The 21975-nt window shown below is 44.6% G+C and overlaps 1 protein-coding gene across 5 annotated transcripts in view; it reads left to right on the top strand.

Annotated features, from left to right (window-relative positions):
* Positions 1-3936: 3936 nt before the first annotated feature.
* The window catches only part of tp53inp2 (tumor protein p53 inducible nuclear protein 2), a 57788-nt gene continuing 39749 nt past the window's right edge, over positions 3937-21975 (top strand). For 2 of the 5 annotated variants that reach the window (XM_072243350.1, XM_072243311.1), the window contains exon 1: positions 3937-4238. The gene's annotated coding sequence lies outside the window, so the exon portion shown is untranslated. Of the gene's footprint in view, positions 4239-4299; positions 4322-4375; positions 4399-5017; positions 5114-21975 lie in introns of those variants that run through there. The other 3 variants (XM_072243340.1, XM_072243333.1, XM_072243322.1) reach the window with 3 other exon arrangements.

Below are 21975 nucleotides of genomic sequence, written 5' to 3'. Positions count from 1 at the left end.
GCTGTATCGGCCCTTGCCCTTCCCTTGGACAACATCGGTGGCGTGGAGAGGGGAGACTTGCAGCATTGGCAACTGCCGGTCTTCCATACAACCTTGCCCAGGCCTGCGCCCTGGAGAGACTAAAGCAAGACTTTCCAGGTGCAGATCCATGCTCTCGCAAGACTAACGGATGCCATCCAGTATGTATATATACAAAGCAGTTAAGAAATAGGTAATGCAAAACTAGAAGTTAAAAAAAAACAGTGAGGTAGTGTCCATAGGTTCAATGTCCATTCAGAAATTGGATGGCAGAGGGGAAGAAGCTGTTCCTGAAATGCTGAGTGTGTGCCTTCAGGCTCCTGTACCTCCTCTCTGCTGGTAGCAATAAGAACAAGGCATGACCTGGGTGATGGGGGTCCTTAATGATGGACACAGCCTTTCAGAGGCATCACTCCTGTAAGATGTCCTGGAGACTACAGAGGCTAGTGCCCACGATGGAGCTGACTAAGTTTACCACTCTCTGCAGCATATTTTGCTCCTACGCAGTAGGCATCCCCAACCCCCACAATACCAGACGGTGATGCAACTCTGGGTTTAAACAGGATGGGGTTGCTCGCCCCGTGCCCAACCCTCCTTCCTTTGCAGCTGGGCTTGGGACCATCCATGGCAGATTTGTCCTGTGGTATGAAGTCAGAGTAACAGGAGACAGTGGTGATGAGTAACACACAGAATGCTGGAGGGACTCAGCAGATGAGGTCATGGAGCGGAATAAGCAGTGGACATTTCGGGCCAAGACTCTTCGCCAGGGTAGTGGTGTTCGTCTATCATTGGGTTGTCAGAGTGATCAACCTTAGTTGTTTCACTATTGAGTGAGAGTGAGACAGTGGGCTGCATGACTGGGCAAAGGAAACATTTCAACATGACATCTAAAAACAGGGAGGACTTTGCACTCAATAGATACACCTGGAGAAAACCAGTTCAGGAGGGAGCCTCACTACACGAGAACGACCTCTGCTGTGTCACAGAGAAGAAGCGGTGGCTGCGAATGGAGAGACTGACAATCAAAAGACCCAACCACAAACCACAGCCAACACTTACCCTTGCCCACACTGCACCAGTATATGTGGATGTCAGATCAGCCTCTCCAGCCACTTGAGGAGCTACCAATAGACAATCGCTTAGGAGAACTTCAGACCTGACTTGAGTGATTGCAATACTATGACATGACTGGCTATGTTAGGAGTTCTAGCATGTATGATTAAGCTTGAGAACAATTTAGCTTGTATATAAATGAAATTAAAGCACACAGTATCCTGGAGGATGAAATATAACATCATAGTGTCATTAGAGCCCAAACGAGGATATAAAAGTAACACTCATGCCCAGAACTGATCGATGCAACAGGGGCCAGGTCTTACAGTGAGGAATGACCTGATACTTGGGTGTTTTATGCGCTGGGCCAGATGGATTGAGAAGGCAGGGTTTGGGGACCAGGGGCAAGGGTTGGGCTGGTTCTGCTCACTGAGCTGAGGCTGGGGTCTGTTCCGACTGCTCCAGGCTTCATGTCTGCAGGCTCCGCAACATTCACTCTGCTGCGCGCTGAACTGAGGCTAAAGCTGTGGCCTGCTCCGGGCTTCGTGTCTGAGACTCGCTTTTGGTCTAAATGCTATTTGCTTACACTTATTGTTTGCACAATTTGTTTTTTTCCCTCTCCCTGCGGACTGGGTGTTTGTCGGTCTTTCTTATGGGTTCTTTTGGGTTTCTCTGTTCTGTGGCTCCCTGCAAGGAAACAAATCTCAAGGTTGTATAAGGTATTAAATATTAAATAGGTATCCGTTAGTCTCATGAGACCCTGGATTTGTGCCTTGGAAGGCTTCCAGGACGCAGGCCTGGGCAAGGTTATATGGAAGACTGGCAGTTGCCCTTGCTGCAAGTCTCCCCTCCCCTCTCCACGCCACCGATGTTGTCCAATGGAAGGGCATTAGGACCCATACAGCTTGGCACCTGTGTCGTCGCTGAGCAATGTGTGGTTAAGTGCCTTGCTCAAGGACACAACACGCTGCCTCAGCCAAGGCTCGAACTAGCGACCTTCAGATCACTAGACAAATACCTTAACCACTTGGCCACGCGGCAACACAGTATAAGGCATACAAGCTGATGAAGAGTCTCAGCCGGAAATGTTGACTGTTCGTTTCCATGGATGCTGCCCGACCTGCTGAGTTCCTCCAGCGTGTTGTACATGTTGCAGAAAGCTGTCCAAGGGCATTTTGGGCCAAAACCCTTCAGCAGGACTCATTAATACTCATTAATTAATGGGTATATTGTCTTAATAAAGAACTTACCTTTGCATTGTAATTTTAGTGCTTCTTTTTTTGGGTATGTGTCTTCCACAATAAGTGTGTGTGTGTAGTTCAGTTAGTGACACATTCCTGTGCTGATGGTACAGGAATGAAAGGGTTAACATATGAGTGTTTGATGGCTCTGGGCTTGTACTCCCTGGAGATTAGAAGAATGAGGGGGGAGGGGTATATCATTGAGACCTATCGGATATAGAAAACCTTAGACTGAGTGGACGTGGAGAGGATAATTTTGTACAGTGGGGGAGTCTGGGACTAGAGGGCACAGCCTCAGAATAGAAGGATGGGCCCTTAGAACAGAGATGAGGAGAAATTTCTTTAGCCAGGGGAGGCGAATCTGTGGAATTCGTTGCCACAGACGGCTGTGGAAGGCAAGTCATTGAGTGTACTCAAAGCAGAGGTTGACAGGTTCTTGATTGGTAAGTGTGTCAAAGGTTACAGTGAGAAGGCAGAAGAATGGGGTTGAGAGGGTTAATGAACGTAAGAGCAGAATTGATGGGTCAAATTACCTAATTCTGCTTCTGTGTCTTATGGTAATTGCATTCAACAATGCTACGAGATTTTGTCTTCAACCAGTAATTGGTATAGCTTCAATCCAGAGTCAGCCTATGCAACCAAACCAAAGGTGTACTGGTAGGATCAGTTAAGTCCATTTCTAGGTTCGCAAAGACCGTTGTGATGCATTGCATTGTTACTTATTTTTATTTATTTTATTTAGAGCCCTTCCGGTCCAACAAGCCGCGCATACCAGCAACCCGCCTAGTTAACCCTAGCCTTATCACAGGTCAATTTACAATGACCAATTAACCCACCGACTTTGGACTGTGGGAGAAAACCGTCCACAGACGTACCGGTTAGTAGGTTAACTAGTCATTGTAAATTGTCCCGCGATTAGACTAGGGTTAAATCGGTGGGTTGCTGGGCGGCGCGGGTTGTTATTTAAAGTATTTCCTGAAAGGTCACATTTCGGCAACCTGCTGATCCAAAGCAACGAATGTATTTTCAATGGGAATTCGAAATGATAATAGAAAGAATTCCACACTTTGGAAGTGCGTTCAGACAACGAGTAAGTGGTATTATACAACATCTTTCCCAGCGTTGGACTGGATTTAAATAGACTTTTCGCCAAAGGTGTCCTACGACCCCGAAGCAAAAAGCTGAGGCGTCGCCAGTATGCCTAAGACTGAAAAGTGCAGCGGAGATGAAGTGATTTATCATTGGCATGACCCATCATCTTTACAACTACACCGTAACTCAAGTAGTCTGTGAGCAAACTGGTCTTCAGTCCCCGCACGTAAATACTGGTGCGGCCACCAAGGACTTCCAGCTCTGTGACGTTCCCTCTGCAGCCTAGCAACCTCTCTTTAGACGCGAAAGGGAGGCATATGTTTTTTTTAAATCTGCAATTATTTGATGCTGCTTTTGAAATGTATTGCCATCAGAAATGACATCATATCTGACCGTACGCCTCAATCTGCCCTCGCTGGAAAAACAAATCGGCCCGTACCAGGTCACGTGGGAGGGAAGCGGACGCCGTTGATTGGCGAGGAGGCTGGGGATGCGTCACAAAGTGGCCTGCCCCCCCCCCATGGTCTGGCGGAGGCCGATCAGCTGTTCAGTAACATTCTAAAATCTGATACACTCCGTGGGACCGGCCGGGCCGGGGGTGAAATAACAGATGGCCGAGTAGGGTAGCTGGGGAGCTTTTTTTCCATTCCCTCGCTCTTCCCCCTAAATTAAACGAGCAGGCTGCACTGCTTTCTGTTCAATCACATAGTTCTACCTCACTTCAACTGCCCGCGAGGTGTTTTTTTTTGTTGTTGTGTCTTGTTTTTTTTTGTTTGCCGTTTGTTTTTTTTCATGGTGCAGTCTGCAGATAATTCGGTAACAAGAAGAAGGCAGGTAAGCCTTACTGGGAATTAACCCCCACCCCTCAACATCCCCCTCACCTCTGGTATTGTGACATATTTCCTTGTGTGTGTAAGGTCAGTTGTTTTTCTCTCTCGCATTGTAACTACTTGTGTAACCGCTTTGTGCCACTTGAGGATGCGGCTGGCGAGAGGTATTTCATAATTTGTGCGGCTTTGGAGATTTTCACTTTTGATGTAATACTTTCTGTTAGGATTTTATTTCTATCTGGAATCGTGTTTAAAGTATTTCGTAGTCACAGTATCCTACTTTGTATGATTGTCATTGGTTGACCCCCATCCTCTTTCTCCGACTAAGCGAGAGAACTGTCTCCGTTGGCTATATAAATAGCTCGTTTTCCCACTAGCTCAGTATATTAATTTGAAATGTTTATTGGTACATTGATGTACTTCAGAGTGTGACCTTGTTCCCGAATAATATAAATAACTACTACTCCCCTATGGACTGTGTAACTCGGAAGCGGATTAACTGTACTAGTTATTTATTTGTGTGTTGAGATTAAATCGGGAAGCAATAATGTGGAGACCAGAATCCAGAACCCTTTCCTCCCCGGGTCTAAATATTTATATTATTTTTTTCCCCGATTTGATTCAAGCCCGAACTGTTCTTCTATTGTTAAACAGCTGATTTTTGCCGGTATTGGCTAGTTGGGATTAGTCAATAAGGTGACGTGAAGGTTATTAACATAAAAACACAGCCGCACAATGACGTAATGCTTCTTAAAGGAGCCGGCTCCTCGTTCTGTGGTTTCTATAAACCCGGTTTGGAATCGCCTTGTATCTGCGTTTGGCTGGGTTTGGAGTAACGATTCAGTAGAGATAGGTACATCTCCTTTCAAGACGCGGAGGGTAAATGTCCTTGTAGTTCATGCAGTTTGGGATGATGTCAGCTGAGTGTCAGCTTTTGAAAGTTTTCTGCAATTATGTGCGAAGTTTTGAATTAAGATAATTTAAATGCCTTCTCGTCGATTTTCCTCCATTGAATCTAATTGAACTCTTTGTTTTCCCTTTCCCCGCGCTTCCTATCGTGATTTTTTAAAAAAAAAACTGGCTACAATGTGCTATTCGGAGATGAGTTTGAGCGAAGTGTTCGGTCATTTACGCAGAGTTAAAGATTGTGGATTTTACCTTCCACAGTGGCTATGCCTGGTGTGTTGATCCGTCCTGGTACTCGTCGTTAATGAATTTTTCTCTGAATAACGTGTGTAAGAAAGTGGATGCGTGACCTGAGGTGGTTAATTGGTCCGCTGCACATGACCATTAAACAAATCGAATTGTTCTCCCTTCCCTGCCACCCCCTCCCACTCGCATCCAAGATTCTTCAAATTGTTTGTATGTCTAGTGACTAAATCTAGTCCTGTAGTAACATTATTTTATTTTAGATCCAGCCCTTCCGGCCCAAGGAGCCCGCGCTACCCTATTACACCCATGGGCCCAATTAACCTGCTAACCCGTGAGTCTTTGGAATGTGGACTGGGCTCTGACCGATCAACACCTCCACTCAACCCCCAACACCACTGTATCCAGGCAAACTGCTCCTCCCCAGTCCTGATGAAGGGTCTCTGCCCAAAACATCGAACCCTCCATAGCTGCTGCCTGACCTGCTGAGTTCCTCCAGCATTTTGTGTGAGTTACTCTTTGCCACGGTCCCTCAGCGCCTTTCAACACCCACCCCCCATGCACTGCCGCTTTACGCTTACACTTCCCACCCATACTGATAGCTGTGTTCCGATATGCTATCTAGAAGTTTCTCTTGCTAAGTGTCACTTTATCAACTCCTGTCAGTCGCCGTGTGTTCAGGTACCCCTGCACCTAGCGTTGCCTAATTGTGCTTACAATCGGTCTGTGTCTACAAGTTATCTTATGTAAATTCGGCCGGTCTCTCAGTTTTATTGTTTTATATTTATAGTGTTTTATGCTTAAATTATGGTTCTTTATGTTGCATCTGATCAGGAATAAGAATCAGCTTATTCTCCTTTACAACTGTACTGAAGAATGACAATAAACAATGTTGAATCTTGAACATCTTGAATCCTGAGTTGTGGCTCTGTCCATATCTTCACATGGCATGAAATTTGTTGTTTTGTGGCAGTACAGAGCTATAAATTGCAACAAATGTATATAATTAGTAGTAAATTAAACCAATGAGCAAACATAGTTGGCTCATTGTCCATTCAGAAATCTGATGGTAGAGGGGAAGTTGTTCCTCGAGTGAGTGAGTATGTGCGCAGGCTCTGGTGTCACCTCTTTGGTAGTAATGAGAAGAGGACATGTCCCGGGTGATGGAGGTCCTTTTTGATGCACCACCTTTTGGAGATGTACTTAATGCTATTGGTGTTACTTCCTAACAAGTATTGTTATGGCCATTTGCCATGTCTCAGTGTCTTCAGATTTGTAGATTCAATTGCCAGCTGTGTGTTTGCCACTGTATAGTTCAGCAACTTGGCACTTTGAATGCAGTGCTGAATAACTCAAGCCACATTATTGCTTCACTTTTTTTCTGAATCAAACGCCCAGTAGAATATTTGCTTTGGCACTTGCTGGAATCTATCGTATTGGGTTTTGTGCCTTGAGTGGCTGCGGTATTCTTCAGTGTGAATGGGCCCGTGGAGTTTCGGGCTGTGAAGTGGAACACAATGTTTCTGTCTTTTCCTGAATTGTGTGCGATCTTATAGGTCAGCCACAGGCTTTGTATCCAAAATGCCCTACCATCCTTTATATCCTTTTGAGATGCAGTGCATTATCTGGCCCAACAAGTCTGCGCCACCCACTTACACGCATGTCACTAATTAACCTACAAACTCGTACATCTTTGGAATATGGGAGGAAACCAGAGCAGCCAGAGAAATCCTACATGGTTACGGGGGAAAATGTACAAACTTGTTACAGACAACTGGCGCTGTAAGATTGCACTAACCATTGCACAACATGCCGCCTTGGATCTGTATTGTAATCCTGATTGGATAGAAGTCATGCGGTGTGGAAGTCAACACGGTGGGGTCAACCTGCAGATGCTGGAAATCCAAAATAAAAAAAAGTGTTTGGAAGCTTTAGAGAGGGTGCAGAGGAGATTTACCAGGATGTTGTCTGGGTCAGAACATCTCTTATGAGAAGAGATTGAGTGAGCTAGGACTTCTCTCCAGCTCACTCAACCTGGTGTACAAGATGAGGGGAATAGATTGAGTGGATAGGCAAAGACCTTTACCCAGGGCAGAAATGGCTAATAATGAGGGGCATAATTTTAAGGTGATTGGAGGAAAGTATAGGGGCAAGTTCTTCACACAGTGGTGGGTGTGTAGAATGCCCTGGCAGGGGTGGTGGTAGAGGCTGGGACATTTAAGAAACTCTAAGATAGGCACATGGATGATAGGGTGGTGTGGTGTGGGAGGGGACGGTTAGATTGATCTTGGAGTAGGTTATGGTTCAACATCATGGGCTGAAGGGCCTGTACTGTGCTGTAATGTTCAATATTCTCTGAAGTATTCAGTGGGTCAGGCTGCACCTGTGGTAAAAATGAACCATTAACACTTACAGGAGACTCTTTAAGGGAGTGAGGCTGCTGCACTGCTGGAAAGCAATCTCATAAGTCATTCTGCCAGTTTCGATTTGATATGTAAATAATTTTTTGCTACCTTCCACCCTCTTTTGAATGAGCTTTTGGTTGTTTGATTGAATGGCTTTGTGTATCCAGGAATTAATTTTTAGCTCTGGTAAGCTGGCAGTGTACTCAGACGTAGCAGCTTCTACTGGGACAACCGGTTTTGTTGTCTCCTTTAACCATTTTTTTATGATGACTCGGCCCTGCTGGACATTAGGAAGTTGTAGTACTGTGGGTCTACCCCATCATTGAGTTACTATTGGCAGAGAAACTGAAGGAGTGGGACTTGGTGAGGACTGCGACAGAGGCGCTGGCGTGCAGTCTCACAGTGAGTGGTTGTCTTACTTTTCTCTGTGATCACAATCCCTGTTGGATATTGGTTATGTGGAATGCTGCAAGTTACTGGTTTACTGGCGAGGCGGACGTGGAGGAGTGGCGTGGCCTCGGTCGTAGCAAGAACTGGACCTCAAGCGGTGGTGATGCCTGTTTGCGGCCATCCAGGAATGTTGGTGCTGGAGATGGTGTGGCATAGGGTCCAGCCTGGCGTCAGTGCTGCCCTCCAGTGATCGCTGAGCAGAAGACAAGTTGTATTGTGTTTGACATGGACTTGGGGACTTGGACTATATATATTTTTGTGTATATGACTATATACTTGGTGCTGTCTTGTGTGCTTTCTGTTGTTATGACTGTTAGTACTGTGTTTTGTACCTTGGCCCCAGAGTAATGATATTTTGTTTGGCTGTATTTATGTATGGTTGAATGACAAACTTGAACAAGTTGATAATGTTTTAAAAAAATCACCTTTTTGCTACATTATAAATGCTATATAGATGGAAATTGTTGAATCTATTGTGGGGGCACGTTTTGTGCTTCTTGGGAAAGCAAGCCAGTTGTGGACCTCCGACTTTGTTCAATCAATCCCAGACCTCTTGCCCTCCCACCTTGCCCATCACCCACTTCCACCTCCCTGGTGTGCTTCTGTACTCCACCTTGCTTTCCCATCATATCCCATCCTCCGCAGCCCTCTGCCTCCAGTATCACCGCCCAGCCTCCCTCGCTATCTCAACCCTTCCCTTTCCACCTGACTCTCTGCCACTTCCCCCTCCCGGCCCATTGATTTACTTTTGATCACTTTGTTTAGAGATGCACGGCGGCAATGAGCCCACACTGCCAATTACACCCATGTTACTAGTTACCTTACTAAGTGGCATGTCTCATCCCACATTCCAAAGACCAGAGCACCCAGTAGAAACCAGCACTTGGAGCGAACATACAAACTCCTTAGTGGCAGAAATTATAAAGTGAATGTACTAACTATAAAGGCCTCTCTCTTCTCTGTATACTAGCCCTCTCCCCTCTGCCCTCAATGCTGGTGGAGGGTTTCCTCTCACAGATGTTGCTTGAGCTGCTGAGTTCTTTCTCTAGGGTGTCTTTTGTTCCAACCCAAACCCATGTTATTCTCTCCACATTCCCATCAGCTCTCCCTCCCCTAGCACATTCCTCTAATACATTACAATTTGCCCATGTAACTACAGTGGCTGACAAACCAACTAATCTGTGCTCCCAGGAATCAGGGAGGCATGGTAGTGTAGTGGTTAGCGCAACACTTTACAGTACAGGCGCTGGGTTCAGTTCCTGACACTGCCTGTAGTTTGTACATTCTCCCTGTGACCTCATGGGTTTCCTCCCACAGTCCAAAGCCCTACTGGTTTGCATGTTAATTGGTCATTGTAAACTGTCCCGTAATTAAGCTAGGATTAAATTGGGGGAATTCTGGATGGCATGGTTCAAAGGGCTGGATTCCTGTGCTGTTTCTCAATAAATATGCCATCTCCACAGATCAAGATTGAACGGGTTTGATCATCAGACCATCAGGCATGGGTGCAGAATTGGGTCCATCAAGTCTGCTCCACCATTGAGATTGTGTCCTGTAGCTGGAATTGGTTGGGATACAGCTGATGTGGCAACTGCTCTCTTTTATATTAAAAAAAAGTAGACAATTTATTGAATTACAATAAATTATAAGACCATATGATATAGGAGAAGAATTAGGCCATTCAGTTGATTGAGTCTGCTCCAACATTCCATGGCTGATTTAATATCCCTCGTAACCGCATTCTCCCATGACCTTTGATACCTTTACTACTCAGAACTTTTCAACCTCCGCTTTAAAGGTAAGTTAGTCTGTCCCGAGCCTTATAGCTTATAGCGGTTTCCGTGGTGTGAAGCAACTGAGAGTACGAGACTCCCCCCGATAGGAAGCCATTCTATCCCAAGGTTAACCCCCAACATTTTGAGGGTACCCATTCTCAGCTGGGTGGACTGGAGCATTGTGTGGTTAAGTGCCTTGCTCAAGGACACAACACACTGCCCCGGCTGGGGCTCAAACTCACGACCTTCAGATCGCTAGTCCAACGCCCTAACCACTTGGCCATGCGCCATGCTTTAAATATCCCCAGTAACTTGGCCTTCACAGCTGTCTGTGGCAATGGATTTTTTTAGATTAGATTTTTACAAACGTTTGTAGATTAGATTGAGGACACTCAGTCCTCTTTTATTGTCATTTAGTAATGCATGCATTAAGAAATGATGCAATGTTTTTCCAGAATGATATCACAGAAACACATGATGAACCAACTGGAAAAACTGACAAAAACCACATAATTATAACATATAGTTACAATAGTGCAAAGCAATACTGTAATTTGATAAAGAACAGACCATGGCACAGTAAAAGTCTCAAAGTCTCTCAAAAGTCCCATCATCTCACGCAGGCGGTGAACCTCCAGCGCTGCAAACTTGCCGATGCAGCACCCTGGAAGCATCTGACCACAGTCCGACTCTGAGTCCGTCCGAAGCCTCCGACCAGCTCTCTGACACTGAGAACGATCTCTGACGAGTGCTTCGACCCCGGCAATAGGCAAATCCGAGGATTTACGGCCTTCCCCTCTGGAGATTCTCGATCGCACAGTAGCAGCGGCAGCGAAGCAGGCATTTCAAAAGTTTCTCCAGGTGTTCCTTCGTGCTTCTCACGGCTGCCTCCATCAAATCAGGATTGTGCACAGCCCCCAGTTAACACATAAGATATCGTTTGGAATGGCCGCGCGTGCTGCGTCGCACCACCATCTTCTCCTCCCTCCTCCCGATTTGCTATGCTCTGACCAAAGAAATTCTTCCTCATCTCTGTTAAAAAGGGATGTCCTTCTACTCAGAGGCTGTGCGCTGCAACACAGCTAACGTTATGGCAACTGCTCTCAAAATAAAAGGTTGTGAATATTTTCTTGAATTATAATAAATTATTGTAGTTTCAGATGAAATGGATGAGACTTGTGTGCAAGGGAGTTGGGTTTCTGACTGTGACTATACAAATTGAACTTCCCCACCTGGGCTGGAAATATATCAAATATTGCAAGGGTTAGATAATGGATGTGGAGAGAATGGTCCTATAGTGTGTGTGGGGGGTGGGGGGGGGAGCGGTCTAGGACCAGAGGTCCTATTCTTCTACCTCAGAATAGAAGGATGTCTCATTGAAACAGAGATGAGGAGAAATTTCTTTAGCCAGAGGGTGGTGAATCTGTGGAATTCATTGCCACAGATGGCTGTGGAGGCATCAGTGAGTTTATTTTAAGCAGAGATCGATAGGTTCTTGACTAGTAAGGGCATCAAAGTTTACAGAGAGAAGGCAGAAGAGTGCGGCTGAGAGGGGTAATAACCTTGTGGGCTTGTGGGTGTTGGAGATTGATTGATGCGGTTCCTTGTGTTGTTACTATGACAATCCTTGTTCCATGAAACAAATGATTTTCATATAGTATTCTAATTAACCTATTTTCAGAGCATATCTTGACTACTCATTATTTAGTTGTAATTAGTGATGTCACATTGGAAGTATTTTTAAAGTGAGTCATTGCAATAACTTTGTCTATTGCATTGGAACAAAGTGTGTGTGGGTAGATCACTGCTGAGTGGAATACCTGAACTATTTGTAGCTGTGCAGTTCCAAATGATGCAACTGCTTGCAAGTAGCAGTGATTTAGAGCATCATGTAACATGACTTGGATCTTTCATCATCTGCTGGGCGTGTGAACTTCAGTCTGTTCTTCATGCACCACAGAATGGTGTATTTTGTTAATGAGTCTGAAGGTGGATCAGTTATCCCATTAGACTGTGGTGGCTGTGATTTGGTGAGCCGAGGAATTTTCTCTTAAACTTGGGGTTCCAGGGCTTCAATGTTCTATCATTCATTCTATGGGGTCTCTTGTTTTGTGGATGTCTGTGAAGAGTACGAATTTCAGGTTGTATACTGTATACATTCTCTGATATTAAAGGAACCTAAATCTAAACAATTTGTCTTGAAACAGTGATCGGACACTATCCAAATGATGAGGGGCATAGATTGGGTGAATGAGTACTGTCTTTTCCCAAGGGTTGTGGAATCTAAAACTTGAAAGCATAAGGTGAGAATGGAGAGATTTAATAGGAACTTGAGGGGCAACTTTTTCCATCAAGAGGATGGTCAGTAAATGGTTTGGGTGTATATATTAACATTTAAAAGACATCTACAGATAATTGGATAGGAGAGGTTTAGGGAGATTGGGATAAAGCAGGGTTCCCACCCTTTCTTATGCCTGGGCCAGTACTCTGAAGTGAGGGGTGAAAACCCCTGCTCTAAATCCGCAGTCACTTCTAACTAAAAGGTCTCAACCCGAAACATTGACTGTTTATTTCTGTCTCTGGATGCTGCCTGGCTTGTTGAGTTTCTCCGGCACTTTTTTGTGTTGCAATGAATCAAAATCAGGTTCATTATCACCGGCGTATGTTATGAAATTTATTGACTCAGTACAATGATAATATAGAATGAAAAATAAATCATTTACAGTAAGTACTGGTGAATATTAAATAGATTAAAAATAGTGCAAAACAAATAATATACATTTTTAAAAAAAAGTGCGGTAGTGTTCATAGGCTCAATGTCCATATAGGAATCAGGTGGCAGAGGGGAAGAAGCTGTTCCTGAATTGTTGTGTGCCTTCAGGCTCCGGTACCCCTCCCTGGCGGTAGCAATGAGAAGAGGGCATTTCCTGGGTGATGAGGATGCTGCCTTTCTGAGGCATTGCTCCCTAAAGTTGTCAATGCACAATGATTCTCAAGGTTGTATATGTACTGTGTCCTGAGTAACTTTGTTTCATCTGGCCGTGTACATGGTTGAATGCCAATAAACTGAACTAAATTATATGTACTTTGATAGCTTACTTTGAAATGCGAGCAAATGAGACTAGTTTAAACAACACACATCAAAGTTGCTGGTGAACGCAGCAAGCCAGGCAGCATCTGTAGGAAGAGGTGCAGTCGACGTTTCAGGCCGAGACCCTTCGTCAGGACTAACTGAAGGAAGAGTGAGTAAGGGATTTAAAAGTGGGAGGGGGAGGTGGAGATCCAAAATGATAGGAGAAGACAGGAGGGGGAGGGATGGAGCCAAGAGCTGGACAGGTGATAGGCAAAAGGGGATACGAGAGGATCATGGGACAGGAGGTCCCAGGAGAAGGAAGGGGGGGGGGACCCAGAGGATGGGCAAAAGGTATATGCAGAGGGACAGAGGGAGAAAAAGGAGAGTGAGAGAAAGAATGTGTGTATAAAAATAAGTAACAGATGGGGTACGAGGGGGAGGTGGGGCATTAGCGGAAGTTAGAGAAGTCGATGTTCATGCCATCAGGTTGGAGGCTACCCAGACGGAATATAAGGTGTTGTTCCTCCAACCTGAGTGTGGCTTCATCTTTACAGTAGAGGAGGCCATGGATAGACATGTCAGAATGGGAATGGGATGTGGAGTTAAAATGTGTGGCCACTGGGAGATCCTGCTTTCTCTGGCGGACAGAGCGTAGATGTTCAGCAAAGCGGTCTCCCAGTCTGCGTTGGGTCTGGCCAATATATAGAAGGCCACATCGGGAGCACGGGACGCAGTATATCACCCCAGCTGACTCTCAGGTGAAGTGTCGCCTCACCTGGAAGGACTGTTTGGGGCCCTGAATGGGGCCTGCTGTGTTCACCAGCAACTTTTATGTGTGTTGCTTGAATTTCCAGCATCTGCAGAATTCCTGTTGTTTGAGACTAGTTTAAATGTGGATTTTGGGCAGCACAGTTGGGCTGAAGGGTTTGTTTCAGTGTTGTATGATTCTTGACAGTTTTCCACAGTTATTAATTCTACAAGCATGTCCAGCCTGTCTGGTTTTATAGTCTGCCGTTGTGTTACACTGCCAGTTTAATTGCAGGAATGCTATATTATGCTAAAACCTTCACATCAGGTGAAGGCACTGTGTGTATGCATGCACGCACAGGGCTCTGATCCTGACAAGACTAATCAAAGCTGGGCAAAACATAAATTGTCTGGAAATTGGAGACGGCCTAACCTGCTTTAATGTCTTACGCTGTTGACATCCTGTTGGCCTTGTTTTAAACCTGCTGAATTCCTCACTCGCTGCATTCCCTGGCATTGTTGGGTGCACGCTCACACTCCGGCATTTGTCAAGAGCAGTGCGTTGTGAAGGAGAATGGCAGATGGGGGTGATGGTGCAGTAAATCACCCAAACTAATGGATGACAGCAGCAAAATTGAATATAAATGTGTAGGGTTTAGTTTTGTTCACAGAGGACATGGAATGGCACATACAGGAAAAGTCCCTTCAGCCCATTGTCCTGATGTAGTCTCAGCCTGAAACAAGTGTTTATTCCTCTCCATAGATGCTGCCTGACTTGAGTTCCTTCTGTGTGTGTGTGTGTGTGTGTGTGTGTGTTATATTGAAAGTGAGTCTGGCTTCTTCTGCCTTCCCTATCCAGTTCTGATAGGATCTTGACCTGAAACTTTGACTGTTTATTCTGCTCCATAGATGCCGTCTGACGTGTGTTATGTTGTTCCAGTCCATAAAGCTGTCAAACTAATTAAAGTAGTACTTAACTAAATTAGTCCCATCTGTGAACACAATGCCCATATCCTTCCATTCTCTGCACATCCATGTACCTATTTAAGTCTCTTAAACACCCATATCACTTTTGCCTCCACCACCACCCCTGACAGTGTATTTCAGGCACTTGTCACTCTCTGTATTTTCAAAAAAACTTTGCACTGAACATCTCTTTTAAACTTGTCCCCTCTCACCTGATAAACTTGCCCTCTAGTTTTGACATTTTTGACCCTGGAGAAAAGATTCAATTATCTATACTTGTCATAATCTTAGTTCAAAGTAAATTTATTATCAATGTGCATGTGTCACCATGTACAACCCTGAGATTCATTTTATTGCAGGCATACTCAATAAATCCAGAAAAGAATAATTATAATAGACTCAAAGATTATACTTGTAATGCCAAATCTTTGCAAGCTCCTAAGGAAGTAGAGGTGCTCTTGTGCTTTATTCATAATTACACTTGTGTGCTGGGTCCCGGACAGGTCCTCTGAAATAATAACACTGATGAATTTTAAGTTGCTAATCCTCCAATGAGGACTGCCTCAGGGACCTCTGGTTTCCTCCTCTATCAGGTCTTCCCTCCTGTTACTTCAGAATTTGTGCAACCTTTTCCTTGTTGCACAAGTCCTCTAATCCATTTATTCCCAGAATAATCTCTTGCGTCTCAGACAATGTGTTGACTACACAACGTTAGGTGAAGGGTTGGTGTGGAGAACTGACGAAGTGGGAGGCACAACCAGTGAAATGTAGTTGTCAATTCATTCAAGGTGCTGTTGCCATTGGGAATTTGAAAAACTTAAAGGCAGATCATTTTACTTCTGCAGTTGAATCTAAGTGTGAGATTGGATCAAATGTAGCACAATGCAAGGCATATTTCTTCACTTAACTCTTTCCAGAGTCGATTGTGTTTTTTCAAAAAACAAAAATCCGGACACTTAATATTGGCAGAAATTCTTCAGAGAGTAGCTGGCCTATAACATTTGAAAGCAAGATTAGCTTTATTTGTCACATACTTTGAATTGACATACAGTGAAATGAGTCGTTTGCTTCAAATCAAATTAGTGAGGTTTGTGCTGTGGCCAGCCTGCAGGAGTTGCCACAAACCGGGCACCAGCATAGTATGCCCACACCTCATCACCCTAACCGTACACCTTTGAGAATGTGGGATGGAACTGAAGGAAACCCACAGTCTCAGTACACTTTCTCTTTTGATGGAGAGACAGCCTGTTGGTCCTCAGTGCGGGAGGTTGTAACATTGGAGCAGCAAGTTGGTGGTCTCCGTTCTCGTTGCAGGAGTGCCGTCTCTCTCCTCTCGCTGGTGAGGGGGAGTATGTCCGAGATGCCAAGTGCTGGTTTGTGGATCATGGACTTGAGGGACTCTCGGTGGTTGGGGGGGGGGTTGCTGCTTCTGGTGGAGGTGGGGTCAATGCTTTTGCTACTGCTTGTGCAAAATGACAAGGGGGGGCTTCAGGGTTTTGGGTTTTTTGTTTCATGGATGCCTGTGAAGAGGGTGAATTTCAGGTTGTATACTGTATACAGTGATATTAAATGTACCTTGGAGACAGCAGCAGAATTGAACATGGATCTTAGCATTGTCACTAAAGTGTTGCACTAACCGCTATGCTACCGTGTCACCCTGGTGTATGCCTGATATAGAAAGTCTTTATGCTTTGATTTCCATTACATGTTGGGTTGATTATAACCTTAAATGTTTGATTCATGGGGAATAGTATAACACAAAACTAAAATTGGTAAGAAGATCAGGTAACCAAGGTAATTCCTAATCCTCTTGCACACCACTCTGGGGAGGGGAGATAATCGAAAGGTTCACTGGCTAGGGTGGAGGAGGTGAGGAATAATTTTTTTAAGAACATTTGTGTAACCAATGAGAGAAGTCAGGGTAATGGGATCCTAACCTTTCAAAGAAAGGTTAAGAAAACATCTTGGGAGGACAGCATCAGCAGGCTTGATGTTGGCTTAGATTTAAGAGGATTACTTTGGGACTAATGTCTGAATGTCATCAATGTACTGAGTCATTTTGGACTCTTTATCTCAGTATTTTTTTAAGCACTTAATAGTTACACTACCAACTTTGGAAAGCAAGCAGGGGTTGTATCAGGAAACAGATGAGGTTGTTGCAGGAGAAGGGGCTTTGAAGACAATATACACTGGCCACTTTATTAGTTAGACCTGTTTAAGCTATAAATGTAATACCTAATCAGCCAATCATGTAGCAGCAACTCAATGCATGAAGCATGCAGACATGGTCATGAGGTTCATTTGTTTAAACCAAACATCAGAAAGGAGAAGAAAAGTGATCTAAGTGACTTTGACCATGGTTGGTGCCAGATGGGCTGGTTTGAGTATCACAGAAACTGCTGATCATCTGGGATTTTCACTCACAACAGTCTCAACTTTACAGAAAAGGGTGTGAAAAATGAAAAAAAAAAATCCAGTGAGTGGCAGTTCTGGGGGCAAAGATGCCTTATTAATGAGAGAGGTCAGAGGAGAATGGCCAGACTGGTTCAAGCTGACAGGAAGGTAACAGTAACTTAACCATGTGTTACAACAGTGATGTGCAAAAGAGCATCGCTGAATGCACAACATGTCAAACCTTGAGGTGTCTTTGACTGTGAAATGATAAGTGTGAGATGGGGTGGTCTGAGGTAAATACTGAAAGCGAATTGTAGAGACCTTGAAAGTGAGCCAGTTCAGTGTTTGGGGTGAGTGAAGTTACCCACGCCATGAGGGTTGAAGGTTAATAACTGTTCCTAAACATGGTGGTGTGGGACCCAAGGCTCTTGCACCTCCTACCTGATTGTAATAGCTCCATCAATTCTGCATTGGCTTGTTTGTTAAATGCTGTGCCATATGACATGGGCTATCATGGTTGTTCCAGGAAAACTTTTGTCATCTTGCCTTCTCCTGGGCATTGTCTTTACAAGGCAGGTGACGCCAGCCATTATCAATACTCTTCAGTGGTTGTCAGCCTGGCATCAGTGGTTGTATAACCAGGACTTACTAGGAAGTAGATGGGTTACGGAAGGACTCAGACAGATTAGGAGAATGGGCAAAGAAGTGGCAGATAGCATAGTGTCAGGAAGTGTATTCAAGATTCAATATATTTACCAATGTATAAATTTTACATCTCAAGATTTGTCTGCTCACAGACAGCCACAAAGCAAGAAACCCAAGGAATCCAAATTTTTTTAAAAAAAGCGCCCAAAGGAGAAAGAGAAAGGGAGAAAAAACTCAAAATCATGCGCAGTATTCCAGATCAGAGTGAGTCTCCGGACCCACTCCCAGAGTAGGCCCAAGCCTCGGTCCCAATCCATCACACCAGTGGGGCAAAAATACACGAGAGCTGGATCATTCAGTCTTGTCACAGCGGAGAAAGAGTGAACACTCAGTGACTGAAATCAGCCTGGCCGTTGAGCTTCCAGTCTATCTGTGCCAGTGTTTAAATTGTCCAAGCACTGGATAGTGCTTTGCTCTAGGACTAGGACCCGGACCCTGGTGCCACGATACGCTTGGGCCGCGCAGCCCGAAGACCTTCTCGATCTCACCAAATCGGCTCGGCACTTAGAGCGAACCAACCTCTCATCCAGGTTAGGTGGACGGACATCGAAACTCCTCTCCAAATTGCTCACTCCATCTCTGGCATCGATACCAACTCCATCTGCGACTCCCATCTTGAACACATTGTGCCTCGCAATGCCCCAGCATGGCTCATCCCTCAAACGAGCCTCACCTCCGCCTGGCTCCTCACTGCCTGCGGCAATAGTTCACCACAATTTGCTTCAGAAAAGGTGTTAAGTAATGTTTTTAGTAGGACTTCTTGCCTTCCAAACATCTTCGGTCGTGGCATCTCAAACTGGAACTGGTTATGCACTTTGGTGGTAGAAATGAAAGGTTGACTATTTTCAAAATGAGTAAATTTAAAAATCTGAGTGCAACGGGACTCTGGAGACCTTGTGTCGGATTCCCAGAAGGTTAACTTGCAGGTTGAGTCTGTGGTGAGAAAGGCAAATGCAATGTTAGCATTCATTTCAAGAGGACTAGAATATAAAAGCAAGGATGTAATGTTGAGACGTTATAAAGCACTGGTGAGGCCTCACTTGGAGTACTGTGAGCAGGTTTGGGCCCCTTAGAAAGGATGTGCTGAAACTGGAAAAGGTTCAAAGGAGGTTCGCAAACTGATTCCAGGATTAAGTGGCTTTGGAGAGCATTTGATGGCTCTGGGTCTGTATTGACTGGAATTCAGAATGAGGAGTGACCTCACAGGAACCTGTGAAATGGTGATAGAGTGGATGTGGAGAGGTTTCCTTTGGTGGGAGAGTCTAGGACCAGAGGACGCAGCCTCAAAATAGAAGGGTGCTCTTTCAGAACTGAGATGAGTAATTTCTTTAGCCAGAGACTGGTGAATCTGTGGAATTCTTTGCCACAGGCAGCTGTAGAGGCAAAGTCTTTATATGCATTAAGGCAGAGATTCTTGATTTGTCAGGCATGAAGGGATATGGGGAGATGGTAGGAGATTGGGGTTGGCAGGAAAGTTGGATCAGCCATGATGAAATAGTGGAGTAAACTTGATTGGGCCAGATGGCCTAATTCTGCTCCTACATCTTGTGGTCTTGTGATTATGCACCAGCTGCTCATATGACCATCCCCCACCTCCCATGGCTTCATTGTGACCCTGACCGGTGGGGGGAGAGTCTAAGCAGGTGCTACACCTTGCCCACGGGTGACCTGCAGGCTAGCGGAGGGAAGGAGCACTTTACACCTCTGGTGGCGACGCATCTCCACCCTGCCACCCAATGATGCATCAGCTTCAGGCCGCCACAGAGTGACGTGAGCACCTTTAGTCTCGCCAAATCCTTTTACATTACAACAAGATTTAAATTTCTACTGCCAAAAGGGAGCGTCGGAGAGAGGTTGTGGGGCTGAGCGGAAAGAGGAGCAACATTTTGCTTTCCTGCGGTGATCTGCTGAAAAGCCTACTCCTGCTGGGTCTTGTAGTAAATGTAAATGGTATCTCTGCCTTTGAAAGCAGTGTTGTGACCGGAGTTTCCCACCTTTGTGTGAAAGCTGAGATAATCAAAAGCAGCAGGAAAGAAGCTACAAGCTACATAGAGGTGAATATATAAAAAAAATTGTAAATATGTTGCTTCCTCCTTCTCCCTCTTTGCAGAAGATGACTTCAATTAACACCATTTTCTAATTCAAAGCTTCTGTGCATGACTTGGAATTCTCTCTGTGACTGTGTTTGTTAAGTCACCATGGAGCTACTTGAATTATTCCTACAGATCCAACCTCCCTCTTTCTCCTGGAATGAATTAGCTTTGTTAATCAGATTTAGTAGCATGTGAAACTCTGTACGGGAAAAACAAAGTACCAATTATAATGAGTGATTTTGTTTGGAGTCTCAAACCAGCCTGTGGTGAAACATTCCATTGTATAACATACAGTAAATAGTCTCCATGCCTTTGTTATTTGGAGTTTCCAATGGTTAGTAAAATGCTAACTTAAACACATTTCAAAGATTCAAAGTACATTTATTGAAGTATGTATACAGAATACAAGTCTGAAATTCATCCTCCTGCAGGCATCTACGAAACAGAAACACCATGGAACCCAGTCAAAGAATACATCAAACCCCCAATGTTCTTTTTTTTTTAAAAAAGAACAAATTGTGTAAATGACCAAAGCAAGAGAGCAACACATATCAAACATCAAACCAGGAGTCTAGTAATATTTGGTTGAGTTCAGTTCGCGGCCGTGCCACCAGCAGTTCAAGGCCATTTGCTGCTAGAGCCATTCCACCCAGTCCGCATCATCCATCCTGATCAAACTGCAAAGAAAACAGTAACCAGAATCCAGGAACACATGCAGTAAGAACCTCAAAGTCCTTGCCGATCAATCCTTGCAACAGAGAACCCTAGCCTCCTGCACTTCCCTCTGACAGCAGGTAGCGCGAGGAGACAAACACAGGCAGGCGTCACCGGGCACCTGCCCATCCTCTGCTCTAACCTCATTGACCTCAAACTTGCTCAACCCCGCAATGGCAGAGAAGCAATGGAGTCGATCATGGGCTCGCACCCTGTCTCCAGGCTGTGCACTCTGCTCCAAATCTCAGAGCTCCCTCGAGGAAGCAAAACGCCAGATTATTCATGGACTCAAAACACATGATTAAAATATAAATCACAGTTTCCAATTGCATGCAGCTCAGCAATTGAATAATATTTGAAAGAAATGAGAGTTTTGTAAACTGTCTGCAGGATGTTGCTGTTGGTTGTGTTTGCTGGTGCCATCTTGAAGAAATGTTTTAACATTTGAAATAAATACAAGTCCTTTTAATTTCTCCACTTTGAGATGGTTATTGGCAGTACCTCCTGAGGCACTGTGGTAATTCTCTGTCACAAGGGGAATGTTCAAACTCCACCCAGTGCCAGAGGTCAGGATTGAACTTTGCTCGCTGTGTAAACGTAAATTTGCCGGTTCAAATAACCACAGCACAAAAAGATTGTTACTTATTTTTTCACCAGTTTATTTCTTCTGTCTCAGCCGGCGAGTGAACTTGGCCCCGACATCAGGGGAGAAGCGTTCTCATCCCTCCAGCGGTCCAACAAGTTCACTGCCTGACATCAGATTTGTTACAAGTTATAAGGCCACCGATACAAAACACTCAGGTTGATACAAAAGAACAATCAGTTTGATAGACATCCCAGCTACTCAAATAGAGCAAAACTTAATAACTTAGATAAAAGACTCCACTGAAATTTAAATTTTAATTGATAAAGGAATGTCCTGTCTTAAATCGCCTTTTGTCAAAACCAAAAGGTGTGAAAAGGCAGGAGACGTCTTTTGTGGAGAACTTTATCACCTGGAGCTGTGGCAAGAACTCCACCAGCTACGCCATTGCTGTTGGAAATGTGACGGTTGCCTTAAGTTGAGTAAGCTCACAACAGCGGCGAGACGATTCAAAAGTAAAATACTGTGGAAGCTTGAAATCTGAAATAAGAAGATCGAATGATTCTTTTAAAAAGAAAATCCAAAGCGTGAGGTTCTGCAGGTGCTGGAAATCTTGAGCAACACACTGGGAAAACTCAGAGGTCGGAGCGTTTATGGACAGAAATAAACGGTCAGTGTTTTGGATTC

The sequence above is a fragment of the Mobula birostris genome, chromosome 2 (genome assembly GCF_030028105.1).
Source record: "Mobula birostris isolate sMobBir1 chromosome 2, sMobBir1.hap1, whole genome shotgun sequence".
NCBI classification, from domain to species: domain Eukaryota; kingdom Metazoa; phylum Chordata; class Chondrichthyes; order Myliobatiformes; family Myliobatidae; genus Mobula; species Mobula birostris.
Note: the sequence above shows the minus strand (reverse complement) of the source record. Positions and strands in the feature narration are given on the sequence as shown.